The following is a 22637-nucleotide window of genomic DNA, read 5'->3' as shown; positions in this document are numbered from 1 at the left end:
AGGTGATGGACCAAACACGACAAGGAAGACCTTTACATTTTGTCAGAATGTATTAAAAGAATTAGATGGTTGTTGAAATCTCACATGAAGCGGCTTAGGAGCAATATGAAAACCATCTATCCTTCTGTCTTCAATAATTCAGAAGTAAAAAAAAATTAGATAGACTACACGATCAGTACGTACTGGTCACAGCTGACAAAGCAGGTAACAACATTGTTTTTGTTTGTAAGGCTAATTATTTTAATTGTATTTTAGGAACTTGGATTTAATTCTGCAAGTGGCAATTCAACTTATACTCATATTTCCATTTCTAAGGAGGAAGTTCTTCAAAATTTCGAAATCATATGTCAGTTTTAAACATTTTTTTTATATTCCCAACAATCAAATTGAATTTGAATTACCATACCTATGTACTGGATTCCTAAACTTTATGATAAACGTGATCACTTCAACTTTTCAATGGACAACTTCATCCCTATCACCTGCATATGGAGTTTATATCTCTCGGTTGATTCGATACGCAAGAACATGCTCTACATACGAACAATTTCTAAAACGAGGTAATCTATTGACAAATAAGTTGATAATACAATAATATCAACAGACTCGTTTAAAGTCATCATTTTGCAAGCTCTATGGTCGATATTATGACCTTGTCTGCAAATACAATGTATCATTAAGTCGAATGCTGACTGGCGATTTTCAGTTAGGTCTCTGTTTTCACACTGAATTGTCTACGGATTTTTCCGTTTGCCCGATCATGACGAGGAGCACACGGCGCGTGTGACCGGTCGACAGTGGATGCTTACTCCTCCCTGGCACCTGATCCCACCTATGATGTTTTTAGAGGTCCGTGTTTGCCCTGAATCTGTATTATTTCAATGGACTTTTTAGTTTGATTTCCGTTCGTTATCTTCATATTTCCTTTTGATAGAAGCAATTTCAACTTTTCTTAATTCAAACATGATGCTAAATTTTGAGCTCTTTTTTAGGCAAAGATCTACATTGTATAATTTTATAGTAATATATGCTTACTTCAATATTTCTTAAAATTTAATTGCAGTGATACATGTGTATTATTGATTCCAGAAGATGTACACTGTAATATATCCATACAAAGTATCTGTTTGTTACCAAGTATTTAAATTTGAAATAGTTTTTCTTTAATATTCAGTAGAACAAATATTAAAATACAAAAAACTATTTGCATAACTTGATACATTGTAGTAATTGATTTAGGACGACTTTTTTGGGCTAAGATTAATTGCAACTTCATCTTAGAATTTTTAAATTACTTCTCTATGTCAAAACATTATAAAGAACTATATGCGGTAAAAGCATATTTTTGTCCCCATAAAAGGCAGATTTTGAAAATCTCTAGAAATGTACACAATTGTATTATATTGTTTGAAATTTTTTAATTGACAAAAATCATAATAGTTTGGAAATAGATTATCGTCAATGCTTGTTTCTGTTACGTCACAACCTATTTGAAAATTTCCGTTATTTTCAAGATAGAGGACAAAATTTGTTCAATTTTGAGTGTAGAATTTAGTGATCCAGAACAATATCATATTTTTGATTGATATTATCATTCTACACATTATATCAAAAGACAGAGCCGGGGCAGACTTGCGCTCGATGAGATGACTTTTCAATCAAAATATCGACGTAAAATACACTTTTTTTCTCTCATAAAAAAATTGAAGTTACGTCATCTTCTTGACGTCATATCTAACATATGACGTCATGGCTGGTGAAAATAGTTAATGCTCTCAAGACTGCAGATACCCCCTGCTTTAGAACAAAAATATCGATTTCTCTATCAAAGTTTAGTTTTGGGGGCAGATATTGGTCATTACCGAATATAGTTCTTTTTTATCTTACTCAAAATCTTACTCAAAAGGGAAGCCCGATACCATTACCTCCTCTTTGTAAAGGAAAAGAAATGCCTTACAGAATAGTTTTTATGGAAGACATGAAAAATCTTTTATTTGTTTTATTTATTGTGAAAAACTCTACCATTATTATGTCTTCTACATAGTTCATTGACTGAAAACACCTAAAAAATAACATTTTCATGACTTTAACTTTTAGAAAATCTAGACTGGTCATTTTTATCATTAAACCATGAAATTACCAGATCTTCCTCTGAAGTCAAAATTGAGGGGAGAAAAATAAATAGTATTAAGAGTAAAATGGAAGCATCCTCAAGTACATGTAGTTATAAGCAAGATACACAGAATCGTGGAAGAATTCTTCCTTTAGTAGGGATTTTCAGATAATTCAAACCAACAACACTATAGTCTTTGAAACTAATATGTTAAACAGTCTAGATTTTATATGTTCTAATTGTGTATTTTGGCTAGGTTAGACCTAAACTTTGGATAAGATACATTCTATTACGAGAAAGTAACTTAAGGCTATAGTGCATCAAATGATAGGCAAAAAAGTGTACAAGTACTCGTATTTTCAGGCATAGTCCCAAAGACCCAGGGGGGATAAGTGTGATACAAAGATTTAAAAAATAGATAAATAAATAAATATTTTTCTGTAAAAGCAAGACAACTCATGTAACTATATAGCCAAGACTTACTCGTGTTCGTTTTGCTGTAATAACTCCATGTTTGAAGTTCTGAATTTCATGACAGGTTTCTTTTTTCTTAAGTTTCAGAGCATTGCAAATCTTACATCATTGGGGTTTCTAGTTTCAGGAGCTTTGGCATTGCGTATTTAGAATTTAGAATGTCCTCATTTGCAATGGATGTTTAGAAAGGATGTTGAACTCCGCAAACTGGAAATGTTTTTTGGAATCATCAAGAATCATCCTCTAGGTCAGATGTGTAAGTCTGACATAATATATTTGTCTGTAGGAACTTTTTTATGGCTTGTTGACAAACTGTAAACTATAGGTGCATCATTGTTCTCCGAGAAGCCCGTCAAACGTGTCGGTAGAAAAGTCTGTAACTCTGCCGTAATGTACCTCAGCGCTGAAATGAAGGGTAAGTTAGTATCTTATAAAACAAAGGGAATCATAAGGAATCAAAAAGGAATATTCGTTTTTACTTTTCATTAAAGTAGTTTGATAAGAAGAAACTTTTATGCATCTAGATGTAATATTTGCATTATTTGCTTACGAGACAATTTCAAATTTGAAGCACTGAAGAATTTAATTGGTTTGTCACACAGTTAAGTAGAGTAAATGTAAGAAATCTAATCATGTGGAGCAATTAAAAAATGCAGAAATATACACATTTAGTGACAAGAGCATATATTTTATCTATGACCAAATCATTAACTATTAAGCTCTAAAACAATTCTGTAAAGAAGTATATTTACAAGCATTGGTTAAAAATGAAAGAATACATATCTTCTACACAGTAGATTATACAGCATGAAAATGATATCTAATATTGAATATTGGTATTTAATTTAATTATTGAATTTAAATTACAATTACTCGTAAGTAATTATTCTGTTTTGAGATTCTTTTTTTTTAGTTTCATCAGAAGAATTTGCTGTGTCACAGTTGTATTACAAAGATTTGTAATTTGTATTAGTGTGAAATGAGTCTATAAATTGCTTTTTATGGGAAATAGAAGATAACAATTTGCTGATTAAGAAAATGAAAGACATTATTAGAATTAGACATCAAAGGCTTTCATTTTATTTTTCTCAAAAATTAAATTTTACATCTAAAGAAAAAAAAGGAAAAAACAACAAAAGCAAAACTATTCAAAAGTTATAACTATTGTTTTATTTAGTTAGCTCTGGTAATCTTTTGCTTTCTTTTATTTATCTCATGACTAATTGTTAATTTTATAGTTTGATATATAGTTATAGTAATAGTGTAAAAACTTTAATTGCAGTGAAACATGTGTATTATTGATTCCAGAAGATGTACACTATAATACATCTATACAAAGTATCTGTTTGTTACCAAGTATTTAAATTTGAAATAGTTTTTCTTAAATATTCAGTAGGACGAATATTACAATATTAAGAAAACTATATACATTACTTGATTACCCGGTAACTCATCGAACCAAGAAAAACAAACAACAAAAATAAAAACAAAAAACAAAAAAGTAAACAAACAAACAACAAATAACAACAGTAGTAAAGATAGATACATGTATAATTAAGTAAGATTCTTATGATCAGTGATTTAGTTGATGGCACAACGAAATAAAGAATAAGAACACTGGAGAATATAGTTTCTCGTAATCTTCTGAATTATATATATATTTTTTATTTATCTTCTCTTTTAATACGATGTATTAAGAACAAATGCTGAATATATTTTGTGAACAAAATATATTCAGCATTTATTCATAAGGCTAAAAAAATCTGCTATGGGAATTTTCCACTTAATAATTATTCAGGACAAAATGTGTCAACACGAGAAATGTAAAAAAAAAATAATAATAATAATAAATAAAATAAAAAAGAATAAATAAATATAAAAAAGTTAAGTACTTCATAGTACACGCGCAAAATGTTCATGAAAAATAAATTCTTGTTAGTGATTGCTTATTTTAGTAATGTTAGGCATGACTCTAATATCTGTGGGAGATTTATTATTCAATATGTGTGATAAATAGGACAGTACCTAGATATGATAGCCATAAAACACATCATTAAATATCAAATAACTAAACACTGTTACTGAGTTGGTTTTTGATCTTATGAATCTGCCATGTTCAGTGACGTGAGTTATCTTGGCTGCCATTTTGCGTTTTGAAAGGAACAGTTCAAAGAAAGTTCTGATATGAAAATTTAATCATAATGGGGTAATGATTCTAAACAGTCCGTCTCCTCTTTATTTTTGCTTAAGAAGAATATCTACCTATAGTCCCACATAAGATTGTAATATTGTAGCGCTGAGATGGTCTCCATAAGGATATATATTAGTATTCTGTGCCATTATGGACCAAATATTAACTTTCAAGAATTTTTTTCTAAATTAACTTTTTATTCACCAAGCTAACTCTATAAAAAGTAAAAGTTGTTGAAATAAAAGAAAATTTTCTAATTTTATTTTTCTTTCACTAAAACTAATTTTATAAAGAGTAAAATTTGTTAAAATAAAAGTATTTTTAACTTATCTTTTTATTCGCCAAACTAAAAGTAAAGTTCTTGAAATAAAAGAGTATTTATTCTAACGTAACTTTTTAATCACCAAACTAATATTTTAAAAGGTAAAAGTTGTTGAAATAAAAGGGTCTTTTCTTGCTAAACTTTTTATTTAACAAACGGATATAATAAAAATAAAAGAATTTTTCTAACTTAACTTTTAAAGTTGTTGAAATAAAAGGATTTTTTTTCTTTTTTCTTGAAATAAAAGCGCATTTTTCTAACTTTCTATTCACCAAATTAATATTATAAAAAGTAAAAGTTGAAATAAGAGTGGGTTTTTTTTCATTGCTATATGCATCTCATGATGCTGCGCTCTCGAAAAACTTCAAACGACCACTGCTGATGGGGATCCTTATCATGTACGTTAATGTGAATTGAAATTTACACTAAGAAGTATCGATATACTTGATCAAAAAAGCATATTTTGCTTTAAAATCAAATTTAGAGTATATACTAATTTTGGCTGAAATATTGTTTGGTATCTATTAGTTACATGTAAGGATTATACCAATAATCATTCACTGATTTGTAAAATATATGGTTGTAATATTATTTAATGTGTTTTGACCCATTTCCATTAGATTTTTATTAGGACTTCATTTTCTTATTCCATGTATTATTTAAGAGATCTAATAATTCAAGGACCCTTGCGTGGTTCTGCGATGCCTGGTAATGCTGTACACTAAATTATGAGGAAATACCAGATAAAATCATATTACCGTTATTATTATTATTATTATTATTACCGGGTATTTATTTTTTTTTGTTTGAAAAAACAGAATTTTCTCCTTGTAATGTATGCTTTTTTGGTTTTTCTTTGTTTGTTTGTTTGTTAAGGATATCTTGAAAAATTGTCAGTGGGAAAGGTATATTGTAAAGTACATGTACATGTAAGTTGTGTATGGCCTTAATATTTGTTCAAGTGAAGATCTCATTAGACATTAGAACCTTAAATGCTATGGCTACCAAAATAATCTTATCCGTGAAACAGGTACTAATATAAACGGACCGGAGCATTCTAAAATATCTACATTAGATTTCATTTATATAGATTGTACTTTACTATTTTTATAACTATACGCCTATCTTAATTTAAAAAAAATCACTTTTATATTTTACAATATTCTTTATATATATATATATATATATATATATATATATATATATATATATATATATATATATATATATATATATATATATATATTACATTAGTTGCATTGTTCAGAAATTTACAATGTACACTGTATAACTGGCAGAATGTCTCAAGACATCTATAGATGTAGATTTATATTTAGCATGTGCTGGGTGGAGGTTAATACAAAATTCACAACTTGATTACTTGAATTGTGTTGTAAATACTGTATATGTATTTATCTTCACCCAGTATTTAACATCATGCGTACAACAGATTCATAATGAAATTAGCAATGATAGATCTACGTGTTGAAAAGATGGCCACCATCGTCAGCCCACACAATTTTAGTGTCAATTCTCTTATGTTCTCTTTTCATGAGGTACTTTGCCCTTTTCAAAAAGATTTTTTTTACAATGTCAATGTAATAGAAAACTTGAATAAAAATAAGGCAATGATTGTAAGTTTATGAAATGCTTAATTTTCACTGTTCAACAATTATTTTTTTTTTATGAGGAAAAAACTTCTGCATAAAAAAATGAAGACATAACAATAACTTGTCCAGCACAGAAAAGATGTTTATAAAAGGGAAAATAGATTGTTTCCAGCATACCTTATTTGCTATAGTACATAATAGGGGAAAATGAGGTTGGTTTTTTTCTGATTTGAGTCATATCGTTTCATAATGATGGTTAGATAAGTGCCTGGAAAATAATTGATTTTACCAAATTCTTCGTTTAAGCACGGATTTAGTTGATACATTCAAGGAAATGATACTGACCAAGTAGACCTGTTTGTTTACTAGTTTTACATCATTACAAGACTTGTTTCACCAGATTTTGGCTCTTGACATTAATTTAAAGTACTTCAGACATGACGTCATTGTGGGTTAAAGTCAAGTATGCGTACGTACATATAGACTCAATGTTTTAGCGTAAATATTGCAAAGTGTAGAAAATACCATGACTGCTTTATTGTTAAGGTAACCAAATATTTAAAGCTGTTATTAATATTTTATGGTATGGGTAACAACACCCCCACCCCCACCCCCTCCCCGCTCTGGTGCCTTTTATCTGTCCAATGAAACAAGATCGCTCGTAGTGGGTTTCGGACTTTTTTTCCACTTTTACTGACTTAATACTTAGCAAGACTACCCTAACCCTAAGAGAAGAGACGTGACTGATAAAGAAAACAGGTTAAATCTTTTGTCTTTACACAAGTTTTCATGAAATAGTTAATTCGTATTGTAAAAGAGATATTTAAAAAAAATAAGATGAATGCTTACACTTCTCCAGGGGTCCCTAGGGGAGGGGGTTAGGATTTGAGACTTATAAATGGTATCCCCGGCCAAATAAACCTACCTCTGCAACATGTTAAGTATATTACATAACATACACGTACTTTGAATACTGACTCAGCACAGACAGATAATTAGGGAGTGTATACACATTCTAATCAAACTTTTTTTTTATTATTTTCTTAGTAGCTCTGCCCTGTTGGCTTCTAAAATTAGAAAATTCTAAATCTCCCTGGCTTATGAATTAAACACATCTGTAGGGTCACTGCTTGTCGGGGACCTTACCGCTTTGTAAATTATATCATTGGCATCGTCTAAGAAACCAAGTCATTCAATTTACAAATAGCTGAGAGGTGCTTTTTGGAAAATGTTAATTAGTGTCTGTGTTTCGACCAATGAAAAAAATTGCAAGCCAGACAGTTATGCGCAGACGTCTCGATTTTGACATTGGAGTCGGACGTGATTGGCTGGGTGTAAATCTGAGAATGACATGGGGAGATAACTCTGGTAATCTTGTGCATCAATAATCTAAACCATGGTAAGCATTTTTCCAATGATCTGAATTTAATGTCATAATTCTTAAAAATGCTAAAAAAAAAAAAACCCTGCTTTTGAATAAAACAACTCTTTTTTTTCGTGAAAGAGAGAGAGAGATGTTTCGGTCCATTTTTTTTACTTACGATATTTGTAATTTGAAAATTCATTTCATGACTTAAATTCAGGGAGATCATTTATATATATATATATATATATATATATATATATATATATATATATATATATATATATATATATATATATATATATGTATGTATATATATATATATATATATATATATATATATATATATATATATATATATATATATATATATATATATATATATATATGAAACTGATATATAAATCTTCTTTGGGGAAGAATCCACATACTCACATATCTTCTCTGGCAAATTTTTTTTTTAATCTGAATCATTTTTCAAACATGCAGAGCTATGTTCATATTGAAACATATATTTCAAGATTGCCTACAAAATATTTATTTTTTTTTTCTCCTTTATGGAAAGCACAAAATCTTTCAACGCCAGTATTTTCCTTATTTATAACAATAATTTTCCAATGTAATCAACAACGGCAATAATAAAACGATATAGTATATAGCTTACTAAATATTAACTTAAAATATTTGTTGATATAAACTTTTATTAACATATATATTTAGATAAAATCTACACGGAAAAATCGGTTATATCTTTCTGTATGTGTGCGTTAATCATATTTCACATTCATTGAGAGGCAATGATGTCTTAATTCAATGACTTATGAAAGAGGAAAGGTTGTAAAAAAACAACCACAAAACCACAAATATTTTGCAAAATTAATAGAAAATTCAAATAATGAATACCTTAAGAAAGCGCTTGAATTGCTGTGTTTAAATTTTCAAAGCCAACAAAATATACGCGTGGACAAACTTTAATAAATCGGAAATACTATAATAAAAATTAACAAAATGTGTAAATAGAAGAACGTTGATTAATTTGATAAGATTTTTAAAATAGTCGTCAAAATTCTTATACTGTAGCTATAACCTTAGCCATTAAAGCCTTTCGGTATATAATAATAAAATCAACTAGTTCTTTGTTAAAACTATATATCCAATGTAGATATGTAACTATAAATACTCAACTCAAAAAAATGGTATCGGATGGGTACTAGTACATTAAAAGACGAGGCTTTCCAGCCAAGATATATTGTTTCTTTGTTCGAAACTCATCGTGTCATGATTTAAGTCTACTTTAAAACATTGCCTTTGTTCTTGCAGTCTAAAAATTTACCTGTGGCAGTCCGATATTAGTGAGCAGTCTGAGATTAAGTGTAATATCAGACTGTCTCAGTACTGATATCCTTCAAAATTGGACTGTTACTGAACAAAAGAATTAAAAAGTGTGATTATTTAGCAAACAGCAAATAAGTTCAATTTCATAATTACAGTGATGATTTTGAAACAAAATATTGATGAAGAATTAAACTTCTACATGTAATCAAAACCGAATATACTGTAAGAGGAAGGAAGAAAATACGACAGACCAGATGATGCAAAAAGACGGGCCCCTAAACTTGTAATAAACTTATTAAACTTTAAGAAATGTTTCAACCCCATTGGCTCGCAAAATGGTTTTTAAAAAGGGTAGACTAACGGGGGCCGCCAGAGAAACCCCAAAACATTCAAAAACCGGTCATAAGAAATCATCTTTACCACCAAAATATGGTTGAAATACTATCAGTGTTAAGTAATATACAATCAATAATTTAGTGCAAACTATAAGTCACAAATTTCCTTATCTGGGTTGAACTGATAATTACGAAGTACTTGACCACTATAAGCAGAGTTTTAACCATAGAAGAGTTTTACATACGGACGCGCTAAACATAGAAAAAAATTAGAATGGTCTAATATACCTTCAGCATCTGCTTTATTCTCTGAGGTTGTTCTGTTCAAATCAAAGTTCATACGTATCTGTTTTCCTTTCCATTCCAAAAACATAATTCACTAGATTTTCTGTATCATAATCCGATACATTGCTTTAATTTAAGCTTTGTGTATGTTTAAAAGAAGAAAATAGTGTCCCCACTCTCCGTATCAAACATTTAAGCCTGCATTCTTGAAAGAAATGCTTCAGTGGTCATTACACTGTGTTACACTTTTGTCTTTTGTTATAATATCGGACTGTCTCAAGACTAGATAAAAAAGCAGTGTTTTAAGTACGATATATGCCTCATACAATTCTGTATGAAAATATATCAGACAGTTTTCGGCCCAAACGGGGCTCAAACTGACTGATATTTTTTTCATACAGAACTGTATTCGGCATATATCCAATGCATTTCATAGGTAGGTTGGTATAATTGACGGTTTCTTACAATGTACAATTAATTGCATGACAACTTCAAATCAGTTAGAAATTAATTTTATTTCAGTGTTCAAGAACATTAATTCATAATTTAATTATACTCCATTAAAATCGATAAATTATGAAATAAGAAGATAACGAACATTATTATATAGTCTATTTATAGTCCCTATATAATCTATACAACCGCTTCGCCTCGGTCAATTTTGATATTTTTCTGATGAATAACAAACCATATTCACCACCGAAAGAGTCCATAATTGTATAGTATTCAATCTCGAAAGTTCAATGAAACGATACAAATTTGGAGCATAGCAAACACGGAACTCAAAATTTAGAGGTGGGATCAGGTGCCATGGAGGAGTGAGCATACCCTGCCGACCGGTCACACCCGCCGTGTGCTCCTTGTCATGATCGGGAAAAAACGTAAAAATCCGTAAACAGTTCAGCGAATAAGTAATGGCCTAACAATCAGTATACATGAAAAACATAAGTCAGCATTTGACTTAATGATAGGTTTATGTGCTGACAAGGTCATTGCATCGACCGTAAAACTTGCGAAATGATGACTTCAGACGAGACTTTTGATATCCTTGTTTCATCAACTTGTTTGTCAATAGTTTGCCTCGTTATAGAAATTGTTCATATGTAGAGCATGCTCTTGCGTATCGAATCAACTGAGAGACATAAACCCCATATGCAGGTGATAAGGGTTTATTGTTACATAAGTAAGGGAAATTATTAACGATTGAAAAGTTAAAGTCTCACGTTTATCATAAAGCTTTGTTGTTAGGTTACCATTAACGTCTTTTTCTTCTAAAATATCCAAATTTGAAACAGATGTGTCAGAATCTTTGGTATCTTTTATTTCAAGCTCACTTGGATATATCGAGTCGACATATGAATGAAAGTAACTATTGTTAATTGATAATACGTCGTCGATATATGAATGGTTCTAACCTTCCTGTGACCTTGCCAATAAGACTGATATTTCGCTATACGGAGAAAACAGCAAAATCACGCCATACAGGAAGTTGTTCTTTGGTCTACCAGAAACATGCTCCTCAGAGTTTTTCATATACATATGACATTTATCCGAGTTGTTATGATCATGACCTATATATTCAATGCATATATGACAAATAGGGGCTATTAAATGTTGCAATAACGATCTGATTCGACACAAGCCACAGAATGATAATGGTTACCACACATTAACTAATAAGTATATACATGTACGACCAGACATAATAAAAGAAAATAATCATTTAAACCAAACTTATTGAGAATTATGAAACAAATGCAGGATAAAGAACATTTTAATAAAAACGTTTTCCGCAAATATGAAATGTGCAACGTGACTCCACTCTTCAGTGAAGACATTTTATCGTAATCTACCGATCCGTAGGAAGTAATTTCAGTTTGGGGGCGCACAACCAAACACATTTCCAGTAGGGGGAGGGGGGCACTACCAAGCAAAAATTCCTTGAAAAGCAAATAAAAAAAATTTAAAAAGTCCGTCTACCCCCTATTCCTACGGCCATGATCTAAGTATTAATATTGAATTTTTTTTTCTACATGGTAAGCATCGTCGGATACCCACGGGTGATCTCGTATTTTACTGATGAGTAAAAGACGAGATCACCCGAGGGTATCCGACGATGCATGGTATGAGGGCAAAAGTCAACTAGTCAGTCCTAAAATAAGAACTGTTTCACAATATCAATTTTTGGAAAAATATGCAATCTCCGACTTTGAAAATAAATCGAATATACTTGGATAATAAAACTGGATCGCATATTAATTATTACCTACATGTAGAATAGAGCATGTAAATATCATTTATCAAGTTTTGTATATCTACTATTTATCAAACACCAAAAACTAATTAGTATATTGTTAAAAACAAATAAATAGACAGGAAAGGCCTCCATGATTTACTTGTGTTGTAGAAATTGAATTTAAATTGTCTTCTAAACGCTTTTAATGATCATGACTAAGCAGATTATACAATAGATAATTGAAATTCAGAATTTACATAAACCACCTTGCTACAAAATAATGTATTACACCATAAAAAAAATAAACGTTGGAATATCAATGAAGATGTTTTCAAAGATAATATAACTGTATCGCCCATTCTTAATGTATTTCTAAAGATTCGTCAATTTTCTTCTCACTTTTTAGGTATTAATGAAATATGTCGAAGACAATGGCATATGCTATAGCAATTTACCTAAATGATATAGATTTTTATGGAGTTGTTAATTTATTTCTTGTCTCTTATCAAAGTGTACACCTTGGATGTTTTATCCCCCCCCCCCTAAAAAAAAAACACGGGGATCTATGTGGAGAATATGTATAAAGATGTATTAGCCTACATGTTTAAAGCTCTCTCTCTCTCTCTCTCTCTCTCTCTCTCTCTCGTTTCTTAAAGTACCTTAATATTAACGTCCATGGGTACGATTATATGTTACATTTTATTTTCCATGAAAACATTTTCTGATGCAATCATTGGTATTATTGTAATGGAATCATTTATTTGATACAAATATTCGTGTTGTTGTACAGTTACCTGGTACAAATATTAGTATTATTATCCATGAAAACACTGTCTTGTACAAACAATCATTGTACCATTATAGTATTACTATACAAATAAATACGGTTATGTGGAACAAAAAAAGAAGGTATTTTTGAATAAGGATAAGTAACCAGGTATAAATAGAGGATATTCAATGTTTTGTAGATGAATATGGAATTTATTTCACGAGTGCGAAGCACGAGTGAAAATATCAAAAAATCCTGTCCCACGAGTGAAATAAATTCCATATTCATCTACAAAATATTGAATTTTCTGTATTTTTTTTTTTTTTTTGGAAAAACTTTGGCAATATAACTCTTAGTCTCTGTCAGGATGGCTCATTAACTATATCTTATAACAGGCCAGGGATTTTTTTAAAAAACACTCTTAGTGAAGGGAAGGAAAATCTTAAGTTTTACCGCACTTCTGATATTCTCACACTGTGAGAATACCATTTTGATATCCTTTCACACTGTGTCAGAATATCACTTTTATTCAGTAAATAAATCACAGTATTTCACTGTTGAAAATGTAATAAAAATTGGTATTTTTGAATAAGGATATGTAACCTAGAACAAAAATGGGTATTTTTGTCCAAGGATAAGTAACCTAGTACAAAAATGAGTATTTTTATCCATCAATTAGTATTCCTGCATAAAAATGGACATTTTTGTACATGGATAAGTAAACTACCACAAAAAAGGTATTTTTGTCCAAGGATAAGTAACCTTTTACAAAAATGGGTATTTTTGTCCATGGATAAGTAATCTAGTACAGAACAGAAATTTTTGTCTATGGATAAGTAACCTTGTACAAAAAAAAATCGTATTATTTCCATGGATAAGTAACATAGTACAAAAATATTATTTTTGTCCATTGATAAGTAACCTTTCACAAAAATAGTATTTTTGTCCTTGAATAAGTAACCTAGTACAAAATAGGTATTTTCGTCAATGGATAAGTAACCTTGTACAAAAATGGATATTTTTGTCCAAGGGGTAAGTAGCCTGGAACTAAAGGAAAAAGGACATTTTAGCTGAATTTCTAAATTTATGAATGGACATTTTGGCGGAATTAAAAATTGGTTACCTGTACAAATTTAATGTACATTTTAGCGGATTTTTCCCCACAGTTAACTCTTATTCTTTTTAAACAGTCATTGTATAGCAACATATTGCCAACGGTCGGCATCCTAAAGACTAAGATTTTAACTATAATAGAGATTTCGATGGTATATAAATCAAGGTAAAAGTAATTTTGGAGGTAATTCTTGACCAACAGGGACCCGTTCACAAAACTTATGACTAAAATCTGCCTTAAGACCGAAAATTATCGAAAATATTGCACCATAAGCTGTTTCACAAAACCCTCGTATCTTGTGACTATCTTAAATCTTAAGACAACTAGATACCTGTCTCAAGTCTAAAGTTAACATGACGACAGTCTATCTTTTGACTCATAATGAAAGGATCTTAAGCAGGAGAACGGTATTTAGAGATAGAACAATCCCTGGATTGTATGAAAAATCCAGATATCATTTGATTTTAAATTTATTCGAGGATCTCAATTCTCGGCTAGGGCATCCTATTCTCTTTAACCAAGCGCTGCACCTACTGTACATATTGGTTTAACCTGATATCATCCTTCTGCGTTAATTTTAGTGCAATTTTGTAAAATGGTTAACGCAATTTGATACACATGTATATTATGATCTATGGATATATTAAGTAAATAAATTTTGAATTAACAAAAAAAAAAAATAAAACGAAATGTATACGAGTTCTTTTCATGATTTGGACAATATCAGCCCCCCCCCAAAATCTAACTTTGGTTTTGTAGCCACCCTACATTTGTAAAAGGCTTTAGGTTTATTTCATCACATGTTCTAGAAAAATTATCATTTTTTTTTATTTTCGCCGAAATAAACTAGATTGATTAGTCTTATTCTTGAGTATCTTTCCAAGTCAAGGGTTTCTAATCCACTTCGCCCCACATAACCCTTGACCGAATAAACTGACTTTGAGGGGGTTTACTATCATGTCATCTAGTGAGATTACACATTTTGAACTCTATTGACCTCTGCTATTGACTAATCAGAGTAAGCGATTTAAATAGAGAAAGCGAAACAACATTGAAAGTCGGTAATATAAATTCGGCATAACTTTTAACCCAAAGCTGAGATAATTTTTTAACTTGGTCATTTAATGTAAAGACATTTTCGTTGAGACTAAAACTGGTGTGTTTCTTTTTTTTTTTTTTCTTTTTTTTTTTGGGGGGGGGGGGGCGGGGGGTTACGATTTAGTTTCAGATCAGATAAAACAGTGTTTTAACTTTAACTCCAAAGCTGAGACAATCTTTTAACTTGGTTATTTAATGGTAAAGACGTTTTTGTTGGGACTAAAACTGGCGTTTTTTTTTTTAAAATTTTGTGTGCGATTTAGTTGTAGGTTAGATAAAACTGTCTTTTTGATTGGCTCATACAAACTCTAATGAGGCCAATCAGAGAGCGCATTTCTAACCCCGTCAAAATCGGTCTATTTGGTCAAAACCTTTGTAAATAGTGTACTTGTGCCATACAGAATAAAGGGAGAGATGAGAAAGAGTAATCTCGTATTTTTATACATGTTATTGCTATTTATCTAGTTTAATTTTAGAACCATTCTTACAATATTAGCTCCACCTCTCATGCATACTTAATTTAATCAAGGGCAGGTAAGTGTAAATTCTCTATATTTGGTAACCAGTAAGGACAAAAAACATAGAATTATTTTATTGTATTACAGTCTAAAATCAGTTTAACATTTTAATTCGGTGCCAAATTGACAGAATTAAAGTAAATATACAAAACTGAAATTAATAAGGTTAAGATATAAAAGCAACAGAAGCGACGTAAAAAGACCTAAAACCCAGCGTTAATTGCAGTTATCCTTTATTGGAATACTTTTCATTACATGTATTGCACATGCGCAAATGCATTAGTGGAGTTAATTTTAAGTAATATCACATTTCACATTTTGTCAACAATTTTTATTTTCTGAGGAACGACACTGACACAAATTTTATTCAATACTTTTTTCTCGTTCGGACTTTGCAATAAATTTTATTCACATCTAAGACAGCGATTATCTTTCTTGGCCCCTCCCCCAAATACAAGGTACTTTAAAATTGGCGAAATGAAATATTATTTCCAAAAGAGATTGTTTAAGACAAACTATTATAACAATTAAAAAAAAGAAAAGAAAGAAAGACAACTAACTTCGTTCAGGCATATTTTTAACAATTCCCTGTAATATTGAAGCATGACGTTTATCTTAAGAATTGTCTTAAGATATCTTTTATATTTATAATACATGCAGTTTTGTGAAACAGCAGAGTCGAATTTTATGATTGTCATAAGTCAGATCTTAAAGGGGTTTGGATACAGATTTAAAGTCAATATTTTGTAGAATTTTCTGTATAATATAATGGCTTAAATGTTGCGAGAGCATTTCACACCGAAATATTTTAAAAGCATGTTAAGGAACTTCTTCTATCTGAAAAATTATTAAAACTACGAATTTCGGGACGCGTTTGATTGACACACTCCCTTGCTCTTTCAAGGGGTAAATATTTATGAAAAGTGGAAAATTTGTTTGTATTAATGAAAAATATCAAAACTATAATCCAGAAAATTCAGAGTAGAAAACCAACTCAGCAGTATTGTCGATCCGTGCTCAGTGATGTGTGCAGAGTAAGCAAACTGAATACTCGGTAAAACGTAAACATAACAATAACAGGCCCTAAGACCATAAACTGAGAACAGACTTAAGTCAAAATTTAAAATCGGTATAACTTTTAATATAATTTTGATAATGATACAAAATTTTCACGTCATGTATCAATCAAAACTTTATACAAATATGCAAATTATCATGCACATTCTCAGATAATGGTCTTGAGGCCAGAGCTCGTACGGAGAGTTCATGTTTACAAATACAAATGTTTGACGTGCTGTTATGAAGAATGACGTTAAGAAATTTCATGTAAGTTCAATGCATTAAACCGAAGTTATTTTTTGAATAATAGAAATTTAAAATTGTAAACAAAACGGGGATGCAACTTTGGCCATGCCCCTTTAAAATATGTCTTAGAACAAATCTTACGATAGTTTTGTGAAACCTACCCCAGGCTTCTAATTATACAACAATGTTGGGGTGTTAAGATGTACTATAAAGAAAGGAACAGAATATAGACATAAACAAATAAAATGTAGATACTTTTTAACCGGAATTTCTTTTTGTAAATCCATTATATTTACATGTGAATTTAATATGAATTTGAAATAGTATGTAATATATATTGATATAAATTAAATTTAGTTTGGTTACCTGATCTTACGGTCAGGTGATATATGCATGTAAGTTTTACTGAATGAAGGTATTACAAATTTCAACATAGCAAGAGCATACCCTAATTGAAGTTCAAATTTCTTTCACGCTAAAATGTCCACATCCTATTTAAATTCCGCTCAAATGCCCAATAAATCTTCCGCTAAAATGTCCACAAATTCTTTGTTAAAACGTCCAATTTTTTCCCGCTTAAACATCTTGTCAATCAGCTAAAATATCAAGCGCCGGTTGTTGTCCATGGTATCTGCTAAAAACATTGGTATTTTAACTAATGGATCACTTAACTACATCAAACTGAAATATTGTTGTTCACTTAGTTACTTTGTATAAGAATAAGAATTATTGTGTATGTAAACGTTATTTGCTAGAAGAATTGATATTATTGTTCATACACCTGGTTCAAACGTTTGTATTTTATCCATTTATTCATAAATAAATATAAGCAAGTAAAAAATAGGGAGAGAGACTTAAGACTGTCCTAATCACCTGTTGTCACGGGTAAGAATGATGAGAATACGAAAATGTTATAAATTAGGAAGCTTGATGTTACAAGGCATAAAAAAAATAATTTACAAATAAGGAAAGAATATTGCAGACTAGTAAAAAGGATCCCAATAATGTTATAGTAAACATTTAATACTTGTAATAGAGTTCAAACTACAATGTAGATTAAGTGCTAATTGTAATGGAAACTGTTACCGATGTTCCTCAAACAGCTTTACTACACCTAAATGATACCCAATTCCTTGAAGATATTATTAAATCATGATAGGCATTCCTGCTGAGACGTACACTTCATTCCAAAATATCTCTATAGGAAACACACTGGTAAAGCCATACAAGTATTAGCCAATCAGACTTCATCACATGTGTCTTACAGTATATTAGCCAATCAGACTTCATCACATGTGCCTTACAGGTATTAGCCAATCAGACTTCATCATATGTTCCTTACAAGTATTAGCCAATCAGACATAGTTGGTATGAGTTGCGCGGTGTAGTTTTTAGCGTGTCAGTCTCGAAGAAAAAAGTGATATACAGGGTTTTTATTGCTTGGGATCAAATTCCAAGAAATCCTTAATTTTTTTTATCATAGAATAATTTTTGCCAAGATAATTTTTTTTTACAGAAAAGTTAAGTTTGTCATAATTTCAATCTTTTCATTAATTTGTTTTAAATACTTAGTTCACAAATTGAATTTGATTGTTATACAAGTACATTTGAATCTATAGGCATTTTGCACATCTTGTTCGCTCATCTTCTTTTTTTTTTCCTCCCAAAAATCAAATATCTTGCTTAAAAACGTGCCTCTCTTACTAAGAAAGTGATATCTGTTTAGTAAAACAATTTTATGTTTGACCAATCTACATAATTTGGTGGAAAATGTTACTTTACAATTCAACATAATATTTGAAAAGTTTCAGTTACTCTTTAGTTCTTGGAACATTTTCAAAAATCTATTTTACATTCTTAAAAATTCCTAATTAGATTTTCATTGAAAGAAATGTTGAAAAAATAGCGATGTAACCCTTCTGTGTGTGGGATAAGAAAAATTTGTTTGTGGTATATCTACTGTGAATAACACAATTTGTAATAGATTAAGGTACACTGTATGTAGGAATTGATTTATGGCTTACTAAGGCTTACAAATTGCCTTTCATGGGATATTCTCTGGGAGACAGAATTTTTTTTCAAACTCGCTATAACATTATTTGATGCTATAAACCCATCAAAAAGTAATCATAGTAAATCATAAATTATAGCAAAAAATAGGCCGTGGTTACCATGCAAACGTGCACAAATGACATTTTTGAACATGTTCATAGTTTCATTTATTACTTATTAACGTTTGCAACGAGGCAAAAAGATGAGAGGAGCTGTTTCCAGAAGTCGAAGACTTAATGTCTTTTTCGCATGGTAAAACTATTTTGGAAAACAGCTACACGTATTACATGCGTTACCATGGAAACAAAGAATTGAAAAGCAATAATTGTATGAATTAATTTGAAATAATCATAACCGTACATTGAAATGTAAACAAATGATTAAGATCCTTGTAACATATTTTAAGAAAGAAATCTGATGTTTTTCTTTTTATTGGATGCTATTACAAAGATAGTCATGCCGAAAAGTGGTTTCAAATTAATGTGTTTCATCAGTTTTTACTTACTTATTTATTTATTTTTTTTTTTTACAGAAAACATTTCTAAATATTCACATAAAACAGGTTATCAATTTTAAAGTGAATTGTTACAATTCAAATAGAGACATAGAGTGTATAAGTACGGATCTAAAAAGTCTGATTTTAATTAGATTTTTTTCAAGGTCTTAAAGACTGTTAAAAGGTATTAAAGATATTTATTTGACAGTTTTGATTCCCCATGTCTTTCTATGAGATGGCAGAATTAATCAAAACTACCTTATATACTCTGATGTAAGTCGGTTCGCCTATAGGACGGTCGTAAATTTGAAGGAATCTTTTTTGCTAGAATCAGTTGATAATTGCAGACCAATATTCTATTGTATTTTTCTGTGTTTCAAAGTATGTTTCAGGGTATGGCATCGATATTTCATCTTTTATTGTTTTTTTTATAATGTAAATAACATACATTTTAAACAGTATACATGTACATTTTAACAAAAATAACATTAAAATCGGTAAATACTTGTACTTTATACATAGGGTATAACCTTATAAAATCCTTTCCTGGAATCTTAGGAATATGTCATGACTTTTGTCAACGATAATCGTTGGAGTTGTTAAAAAAATACTACATATTGTTGCCTATAAACAACGGATTGTAAATGAGATACAGAGTTTTGAACACAAGTTTTAACTCATATTCGATACACAAATTATGTGTAGCTATGCTGTGTTACAATGACAACAATAATATTTATTTATATAGAATAATATCACTATAGTCTATTTACGTGAGGCCAACTATTTTTATTGTGGCAAATGAGTTTGGTCATGTAAAACCTATAATTAATGGATACTGTTTTTCAGCATATAAGTAGCCATGGTTACAGCCTATTTAGAGATGTATGTACCGGTATATTCCGAAAAAAAAACCCTTATATCATAAGAGGCAACAAGGTACAATGTTTTTGTGTAAGTGGACCTTTTTTTTTTTTTTGTCGTTGTTAAAATTAAGGCTTAATAAAGACTCAAATACACTGAAAATCCGCATTTCCCACCAATTCTAAAAAGTGCGAATTTTTAACAGAGCGTGTAATATTCTATAATTCTGCAATTTCCATTAAAGCACGATGAGTTCCAATGTTATTTGTGATTTTCCGTTTGAATATCGGGAGCACATAGTTTTGGCAACCATACGCAATTTATGGGGGGGATTGTGGGTATTGAGTTTTATGCAGAAAAAATTCTATTGATCAGTTTAAAGTACTCCTAGGCGTTGTCGGAAGGAGCTCGCTATGAAGTTTATTTTATACGGGTCCCAGTGGTAGGTAAAGTGAAAAAAAATGTACTTATTTAATACTTACTCTAGCTTTAAAGTGTTGAATAATTCCATTTGTAAGTGAGAAACGGGTTTATCGTGTGTTTTACATGTATTTAAAAAAAAAAAACTCTTCGTATTTTCGTATTTTGTTCATTTACAGCGTATTGGGTTACCCAAGAATTTCAAATAACTCAGTCTTCTCTGCATGCTTAAAGGTTACTTTTTATCCAAGAAATAATGCAAGATGTAAATATACTTTAAATAACACAAATAAAAATATGAAATGTATGAGCATAAGTGAATTCTCTTTATTCTTTGGGTATCTTTCAACAAATATACCCTTTGTATTATACATATGCACTAGGGTGTCTGTCAACAGATACAGTATACCTTTTGCATTATACATGTACATAGACAATACATTTGCTTTTTTTCTTTACTTATACAAAGTCAAATGAATCAATTCATTCCAAATATTATCGTTTTAACTCTTCATTCCATAACAAGTTTTCCTGTATGATGATATCTTAATACTCTGAAGTAATACTCTCTCTCTCTCTCTCTCTCTCTCTCTCCAACATGAAACACAAATTGTTAGTTTTATATTACCCTACACTGGTGTTCCGTGTTTATACACGATGTTTCTATTTCACCAGGAATACACAGATGCAAAACTGAAAACGGTCACAATTTTGACAAATGAGCATCACTGGTAATTCATCTGTCACCTTTCACCTGTGTTGACCGCAAAAGGAACATCTGGAATGGTAAAATAGTAAAATTACTAAAAAGAAAAGAAACAAGTGGTATTTTTTTTCTTCTAAACAAAAAGTTTCATGCTTGTTAACGAACCATAGAACCAGCAATAGGTAGCGCCCAGTGCTTTAGAAGAAAATGATTGACATTGCGCGTCCATCGGAACGCGTTTAAAACTTCAAATCCATCACCGAGATATGCTCTGAAAGTACATCACTTTTACTGTTCATGCAAAGTAACCAAATTTGTACCAGAACGGTCCTTTTATCATAAAGTGTAGTGTAATTGCAGAAATGAAAATCTAATAAATAAGATACATATATTGTTTACTGATTTTATTTGAAAATTAAAATAAGTGTACGACTATAGTATTTAATACCGGTATACACATTACAACAAATGGTAACTAACTAATTTTAAGAAGAACAATTTTCATCGCAGTAATTTTACTTATTACATTGAATCCTTGATTTACAAAATTATAAAATCTAAAGGGAGATAATCTTCGAGTGAAGAGATTTTAAAGAGTACAAGAAATAATATTTTCATGGTTTTGAACATGTTTCGATAGATGAGCAATATCAATCACTTATTTTTGGTGCTATTGTTCATTGATACGCATGAAATTTTGTGCCCAGCTTTTTTTTCTTTTTTCTTTCTTTTACCATTTGTTTGAAATTGTTTGTAAACCTCCCTAACTACACCTCGATTAGGTGTTATTTATCGAAATGAAAATTGATTCATATATTAGTTGAATTTTAGATACGTAATCCGTAAATTTTGTCAACAGAAATGTTTAGTCATATTATTATATTATATACATGTGGTTCGAATGTGTCAAAATCGACTAAAAATCAATCAAAATCAATAAAAACACAAATAAGTCATACACAATTTAAACGATTTCTGTAATGAGATTTTTTTTTCAAAGTTCCATTCGACAATTATCAGCTATCAAAATC

The 22637-nt window shown here is 30.3% G+C and overlaps 2 long non-coding RNA genes across 3 annotated transcripts in view; one reads left to right on the top strand and one right to left on the bottom strand.

Moving 5' to 3' along the window:
- Nucleotides 1-7809: 7809 nt before the first annotated feature.
- The window catches only part of LOC133192049 (uncharacterized), a 29520-nt gene continuing 14692 nt past the window's right edge, over nt 7810-22637 (top strand). For both annotated transcript variants that reach the window (XR_009721774.1, XR_009721775.1), the window contains exons 1-2: nt 7810-8109; nt 21576-21686. This is a non-coding gene — a long non-coding RNA (uncharacterized LOC133192049). The remainder of the gene's footprint in view (nt 8110-21575; nt 21687-22637) is intronic.
- Nucleotides 21204-22637, bottom strand: part of LOC133192047 (uncharacterized) — a 29266-nt gene continuing 27832 nt past the window's right edge. Inside the window, exon 2 of the long non-coding RNA XR_009721772.1 lies at nt 21204-21678. This is a non-coding gene — a long non-coding RNA (uncharacterized LOC133192047). The remainder of the gene's footprint in view (nt 21679-22637) is intronic.

Source organism: Saccostrea echinata, unplaced genomic scaffold, assembly GCF_033153115.1.
Source record: "Saccostrea echinata isolate AGI-Se365-2 ecotype Australia unplaced genomic scaffold, CSIRO_AGI_Sech_v1 ptg000025l, whole genome shotgun sequence".
NCBI classification, from domain to species: domain Eukaryota; kingdom Metazoa; phylum Mollusca; class Bivalvia; order Ostreida; family Ostreidae; genus Saccostrea; species Saccostrea echinata.
This window is presented reverse-complemented; position numbering and strand designations above follow the sequence as displayed.